We start from the raw sequence: 8,339 nt of genomic DNA, 5'->3' as shown, positions 1-8,339 counted from the left end.
AAGATTTCTGGGAATTTTTCGACCCCTCCGGACTCGATCCCGAATTCCCCAGAGCGGTAGGCTGCCACCTTAACCGCTCGGCTATCCGGCCGTCATTCCGACCAGTCTAAAAACATCAAGAATTTTTCCTGAACGAACCCTACTTAGTGAATAAATTTTAACCATAAGAATTAAAAATTCTTCCAGTAAGTTTTACTTTGATGATACTTTTGTAAAGAAAATTTCTACGTTTTAATATCGTTAAATTCAATTTCAATTATATATATATTTTCTGATTTATATATATTAATTATTCATTTAATATATACAAAACGAACTTTTTAATTTGTTATAATTTAAAATTTGTATTATTAACTATTACAATAAATATCAGTGTAACGATGTCTATTAAAAATTGATTTTGTTTTCCATGTCGGAAGTGACGTATTATAAAATTTAAACTAGACTCCACCTACTACTGACAGGTGTTATGACGTATTGTTGACAGCCGTTATGGCGGAAAGTTTGGAACGGTTTGTATCCTTCGAATTGTAATTCATCTTATAATTCGGAATGGATTTGACTGAAATCGAAGACAGAACTTTACCTCCTATAAATATGGAGCTTAGGTGAATATGATTGTTAATGTTTGAACAATCTTTAACTATTAAGAAACTCAAATGGTATGGTAATTAGATATTAATTTTAGAGATTATATGAATACTACATTAAGGATATAAAGAAATGCTTCATAAAATAAGATGTTATGTGCTTGTATATATAAAGCACATAACATCTGAATCTCATTTATGTTAAAATTCACATGGAAAAGAGAATGTATAGAGTTTTTCAGAAAGAGTAGAAAAATTTATGTACTGTAATTGGTAGGTTAATGAACAATACACATATTTCTGGCTAAAATTGATAATATATTATTATTATTAATATACATATTTTACGAGTTGATGTTTAAAATTATTGTATTGTTTGCTTGAAGAAGGGAGATAAATGATGATTTACATAATTCTTTCTTTTATAAACATGTTATAGTGCATTTAAAAACATTTGACTTTACAGCATTTTCTGTGTTGTCAAGATGCACAGTATTTCAAGTATAGTTCCTCTTCAGTTTATCAAAAACATCTTCAATTAATACTGTATTATATTTTAATACTACAGGTAACCCCCGTATAACATGGGAGTTATGTTCCAAAAAATTGCAGTGTTATGCGAATCCGTGTTATACAAAACAAAGAACTAGTACGAAAAGGGGGTTAGGTTCCAAAAATTAAAAAAACATGCTACTATATTTTCATAATTAAGATAAATATCTTTATTAAAATTTTCTTAAGCAATACATATTAATATAAATTAAACAATGTTTTCTTTGTCATCACTAAGCACTATTAACCAAGGGCATTTTCTTTTTGGCAAGATATCCTTATCTTCTGAGCATTTTTCTGCATTATCTTCAGATTCATGCTCTACCTTTTGCAAAATATATGTTAACAACATAGAAAATTTCAATTATAGAAACGAACTCCATCCAGAGAATAATGTGTCCAGCTCATCGGATTGATATTATTGAGAAAATACAAGGTGAGATTCAAAAAATCCTAATCGATTTAAACTTTCCCAAAATACACCTAAGAGAAAATAGACCATTAAGAACACTCTCCAACGAAAAGGAGATGGAAATAAAGCCAAGTGTTTATTTAAAACTCAATTTTGAGTTCAAAGTCCAAAAAAAATGTTATTTTAGATTGCTTGCTTTTAGTTAAAAGATCTTTATAAATTTCCTTATATGGTGCTAAGCACTTATGAAGAATAAAGCAAGTATGGAATAAGGGAAAAACATCTGGCAACACAAAAGCAGAAGCGTTGAGATCTGGCAACACAAACAAGTTTCGAGAAGGACCACAGAAGGCGGGAAAAGAAAATTTACATACTTAAGTACTAATAGTTCACGAAAATTATGCAGAAAAATCTGATAGTATGTATGCGCTCGAATGAAAAATGTCAAATGAGGTATCTTTCGCACTTAAAAGCTTTATCACGTTTATTGAACTGTTGCACAGGGATTTCCCTAATTTCAAATTAGATAAAGTTTGCTTTTAATAGTTTTTATTACTGTACATTTCATGTTGTACGAGGGTTTTACCCAATTCTCGAACCGTGTTAGAGTGAATCCATGCTATAGAAGTGCCGTGTTATACGGGGGTTACCTGTATATATCCTTTAGAGAATTTATTATACATCCAAGAATTATAACTAATACATTTTATTATGTATGTTCTGACATAAAGAATTGTATATTTTAAATTTTGAAGTAATTATAATTTTCATAAATAAAAGTTCAATACAGCAATTATACACTTAATAGTATAAACAAAATATAAATTGAAATGTTTAACAAAGAAAATACTTTGCTTCTGTTTATCATCCGTCATTCGCTCCAGTTGACAGTCCTCAATTTCACAAATATCGATACGACCTTTCTTTTGAGGCTACTACCTCTGCCATAAAATGCAAATATGGTAAAAATGTCCTCTGATGCTATCGCCACTTTCACATAAAATACATGTTAAGTGCAAAATTATTAAATGTCGGCCATGATTTATATTTTATACTAGCTGCAAGGACCCGCTTCGCTGGGTTTTTGTTTGTTCGTACATTTGTATATAATATAGTTGTTTTTATATATAAAAGACTGTTTTTCTAAGTAATCTAGAATCTAGCTGCAAGGACCCGCTTCGCTGGGCAAAAAGTAACGATAGTGAAGATTAAGATAATTACATTATAGCCAATCTTACCCGTTTTCACAGAATGCAAGAATTAGGTCCCCCGTTTCCAGACTAATTAGAGAATTTTTACGTTTAGTCAAACGAACTATTTTCAACGTTTCTGGAACGTTTACAATCGTTCTATAATCGAACCAATATTCGAATTTTATGTTCGAATTTAATTCGAACAAATTCGAACAAAACATTCGAAATAGAAAGCCACTTTCAACCACTTTCAGCCTCATATCTCCCGCACCCTTATAGCTATCGAGACGCAACCCCCATAGTGCACGAATGGAGACTTGGGGCTACCACCACATACAAACAGCATTCATGTGCGATGTATAGTTTTTGCGGAAAAGTGAAATATAGGGACACACACGTCCATTTTTATATATATATAGATTTACTTAAACAGTAATTATACTTTATACTAAATTATAGATTATAAATAAAATATGAAAGTTAGACTTAATATGCATATTAACTTCATGAAATGTGAACTTATAACAGACATACAATTCAGGATTACTTCATATTTATCAGGGCTACAGAGTTGGTAAAATATACCAGGGCTGTGGAGTCGCGTAAAAATCTACCGACTCCGACTTTTCCTTACCATCCGACTCCAACTAAAACACAAAAACTCCACGACTCCGATTCCACAGCCCTGAAATATACCAACTCTGCTTTGACCTCAACATAAATATAAACTATAGATTTATACTTAAATATAATTATAAGTCTAGAAAGTAGCCCGATGATTCATTTGGTGATTATGAAATTTTTATGGCATCACATATTATTTTAGTAGACTTATCATTATTTAATATATATTAATATTTAAAAATTAGGGAGCTGAGGTTAGTTGTTTTGTGTATCAACTCTGCAGCTTTGCTATTTACTGATTCATTATTATTTGTTATGTTTAGTTATAGAGATTATGCAGAGAAAGTAGGATGGTAAATTACAAGCCATTCTATTTTCTCTGCATGGTCTCTACAATGATATACAATATTCAACATTCTCTGAAACTCTAATATAATGAAAGTGTGTACATAAGTAATGTAAAACCTTTGACACTTTTTCTAGCAATTTTCTTTAATCGAACTAATGTTTTTGGCTATATTTAATGGCCTTCCTCAGGTTCAACAATATTTAGAGTTTTTTCTTTTCTTTTGTAAAAACTATGACGTCATCAGAACGAAAACAAATTTTTGAACATCTGACATTCCAAATATTGTCGAACCTGAGGAAGGCCATTAAATATAGCCAAAAATGTTAGTTCAATTAAAGAAAATTGCTAGAAAAAGTTACTTATTTACAGAAGTTCTACTTTCCATGCATAGAAAGTGTGTACTCACAACTGCAGGCTGTAAAGAGATTGAGAGGTATATTCCTTGAATTTCAAACTTCAATAGAACTGAGGCTGAAAAATGATCATTTATCAAAGAAAGTTACAACCAGGAGCAGTTACTTACACCATACAACAGTTTCTCATTTGTGTGAAAATGCTGCAATATTAGATAAACTTTCATCTGTGGGAAATGATGAAAATTGCTATGGATGAGGTCTGGGTTCCTACAGTTGGTGTAGGAACAGTTCCCAATAAAACTGCAGTGGAAAGTGTTTTAATACAAGTAACTGTGCATGTGTGCATGCATGCATTGTCATGCAGAAACACAACACCCAATATCAATTACAGTGGTACCTCAGGATACGAAATTAATTCGTTCCGAAACTGAGATCGTATCATGAAAATGTCGTAAGGTGGATCATCTTTTCCCATACGATTACATGTAAAACCAAATAATTCGTTCCAACGCGAAAAACATACTCAAATTAAAGCCAAGTAATACATTTAAAAAAATAACTGTAGTAAGAAAAACAAATGAAAAATGCGAACTAATGTAACGTCGTATGGTGAGTTTTTGTTCGTATCGTGGAGCAAAAATATGTTCGAATTTCATGTCGTATCCTGAAAATTTCGTATGCTGGGGCGTTCGTAACCTGAGGTACCACTGTATATATAATAAAAGATATAGTTAACATATCTAAATATTCTCATAAAGATTTATTAAATAAAAGATAAAATACAAAAGCATACAAAAAAGACAATAATAAGGTAACATGAAACTTGAAAAACAAAATCAATAATAGGTGGAGTTAAAATTTTCAGACAGTTGTGTAAGATATGTATCAACTGATGCTTTTTTAACCAATAATTGTAATAGTAATATAATATACGAAGAATAAAATTTAGAAATATCCTATATACATTTATGTAAAATGGATTGAAGTTTGTGATAATTTTAAAAACGTTATTAACTAGAAGATTATGTTAAAATTATGAAATTCAAATTGAAATGGGAAACAAAGAAAAGAAAAAAAAAGAGTTAATTTAAAAAATTCATGAGTATAATAATTAAAAACATGTTTGTAAATGTAGCATTTTAAATATGTGCTTCATGATAACACCTGTGCAACATTAAATTATTTTAAAAATATATAGAGTAATTATTTCATCAAGTGTAAGCAAACAGGAGTAAAAGATAAATTTTAGGGTTGGAATACAAAGTGAAATTTAAAAAAATTTATTTTAATAATAATTTGTACAATGGATGTTTGTTAAGAGAATTTATACTATAAGAAATAAATATGTATAAATTATGATTATACTTATAGATTTCAGATTGATTTTTCTGGGAATTGCATATATTTTAAAATTTCATTTGGTTCTGTAGTAATCAATTGAGTAATGATGGTCATTTGAAAGTATTGTAATCAATATTTTGTGTATTTCGTTGCAGTACACATAGTTAACTGTACAGTGGTAATCATATAACTTTGATATTGATAGTCCCTGTATTTTTTTTATTTTCATTAAAGACATGCAGATTTTTTAAAATATTTGTTCTATCAGAAATAATAAGGTATTCTGTGTGATAAGCTTATATATATGTTGTAAGTCAGTAGTGCCTAAATTACAGTCCCTGAGCCAAATCCAGCCTGCAAAAATATTGATATGCCACTTATAAATGATAAAAAATAGGTTATGTTTTTATGTATGGGATTGGCCAGAAATTATGTAATACTATTTTTATAATTTACAACTACCATTCCACACTGTTGTAACACAGCTGCTGCACATACTTATTCCAAAAATTATGTTATGCATATCTTCAACCAATCCCCTGAATTATAGTAAGGAATAATACAAAATATGGAGTACTGCACATTATGTTATTTTATTAATTACTTATATAATGTACAAAGCATTGAAATAAACAGTAGTTTGGTATTCAACACTTCAGAAACAACAATGAAGCATTCTGTTAGCCAAGGGTTGATACACTTGGGTAGCAAAAATGATACATAATACCTTAGCATTATGTACTATTTTTGTGTACATCCCTATCCTCTTGTAACTCATTGTAATAATTACCAGCATACCAACTCATATCTGTGTTATAATTTATGGACAGTCCCTATATGGAATATACAGAACATATGTATTGTACAGTACATTGTCTACTTAGAATTATGTGCAGTTTGGTCTGCCAATTGAAAAGCTTTATATCACTGTTGTAAATAATAGATATAATGTATAAAGTATATTATTGAAATTGTTTTAAGAACCATATGTTAGTTATAAATTAATATAATTAAAATAGAAAAAAGTAAATTTTTAAGTATTTAGTTTAATGTTAAAATAATAATTAATAATGTAATGTTAATGTTAAATTTATTAAAGACTGTATTATGTATTAAATGATTTGATATAAACATGTATACAATATTATAGGACAGGGATGGGCAATTTTTTTCTATGTAAGGGCCACATTTTGAAAGTTTTGAAATGACGCAGAGAAGAGAAGAGAAGAAAAATTCCAATAAATCACAATTATTTATTTATATATAATTATCAATTAGCATAGTTATACTTAATTTAGCTTCTGAAAGTGATGTAAATGTAATATATCGGAAATTATTTGGTTAAATATTAGTCACTGCTAGCTTTAAATTAGTTTCAATGTGTCCGTTAGCTGGTTTCTTGTTTTAATTTTTACTAAATTCATTGCGAGAAAAACTATTCACATAAATAAGTTGTAGAAAATAACGTTTGAATTTTTGCTGAATACTTCCTTAAGCTGGGAAATTGATATATTTATTCATATTTTATGTGACGAGGGCTGCAAAAAATATTAATGCGGGCCACAGGTTGCCCATCCCTGTTATAGGATAAATGAACTGAGTCATTTCTTATTAAATATTTTACTTACTAAATTTTTAATGAATATTGTAAGTCTTCTCAACTTATTGGAGTGAGTAAATAAACTATCACACATAAACCTTTTTAAATATTAACATATTTGAATATTATTTATTATTTAATGGATTTAAATTTATAACATATAAAAATAAGCTATATGTACTGTACTTATAATTTTATTGTTTGTGTAGTCAAATTGCTTGTTCTTCCAAATAGAGAGTTCTTTCTAATCTGTTTAACAGAAAATAAAAATCAGTTTACTAAGATTGTGTCATAATGAAGTACAGACTTCATATATAATGTATACTCTTGTTTTATACCATGCAGTTCATTACATGTTTGTTGGAGAAATTATATCTTAGAACATTTTACAAAATTAAGGTATTGTTTAAGTTTTGTTCGTTTCCTATGTGAATAATGCTAACACATGTGTATGTGTGTATACAATGAACAATTTTCTTGATACATTTAAGGATCTGAATGATAATCTGTTAAGCAGATTTTAACAATATAATTATGTTATAGAATTTCTTAAATTTCAGTGTTCTTATATTATAATAAACTTTTTTAAAATTTGATTACATAAATGTAAACATAAGAAATTTTAATATCATTGTTATATTTAACTTATTTTTTTATCATCATATGTAAATGAAGAGCTATTAATTGTTGAATAGTATCTTAAAGAATTATAAGTCAAAAATTAAAAGATAAAATACTTGGATAAAAATTTTTTTATTAATATCTTATATACAGGATGTTCAGAAAATCACTGCACTTATATATTTATTAACAGACATGTTTCAATATAGAATACAGGAGGTAAATATGAATGACAATTATAAACAATGTTGAAAATGACCCCCGTTAGCATCAATATAAGTTTGGATCCTTCTTATTTTGTTTCTAAACACTGCTGTCAGTTGCTTGCTTGAATGAATGGATGCTGTTATTGCTGCTTTCAAGTCATCCAGCGTGTGCAAATGATCTCAATACACTACAGATTTTGCTGCTCCCCATAGATAAAAGTTGGTGGATTATGATTAGATATACAAGGTTAGTACGACGTATCTGTAATTATCGCTTTGTTTGTTGGATGGATTTGATATGTATTATATGAATGTATTATAAAAATATGATTAGAAAAGTGCACAGTGACTTTCTAAACACCCTGTATAATGTATACACATTATAAAGAAAATTTATTTAAAAATATTTTTTATTGATTTAATATAAAATTACATTCGTATATATTTCAGAATTTGATTGCGAAAATTTCAAACAGTTGAAAATAAATAAATTAT

General features: G+C 28.5%; 1 long non-coding RNA gene across 1 annotated transcript in view; it reads left to right on the top strand.

The window, feature by feature from the left end:
* Positions 1-439: 439 nt before the first annotated feature.
* LOC111612451 overlaps positions 440-8,339 on the top strand; it is a 12,233-nt gene continuing 4,333 nt past the window's right edge. Inside the window, exon 1 of the long non-coding RNA XR_002754605.1 lies at positions 440-608. This is a non-coding gene — a long non-coding RNA (uncharacterized LOC111612451). The remainder of the gene's footprint in view (positions 609-8,339) is intronic.

Source organism: Centruroides sculpturatus, unplaced genomic scaffold (genome assembly GCF_000671375.1).
Source record: "Centruroides sculpturatus isolate CEXI.00-Female unplaced genomic scaffold, Cexi_2.0 scaffold1789, whole genome shotgun sequence".
Classification (NCBI taxonomy): domain Eukaryota; kingdom Metazoa; phylum Arthropoda; class Arachnida; order Scorpiones; family Buthidae; genus Centruroides; species Centruroides sculpturatus.
The sequence above is the reverse complement of the archived record's forward strand: the minus strand, read 5'-3'. Positions and strand labels throughout refer to the sequence as shown.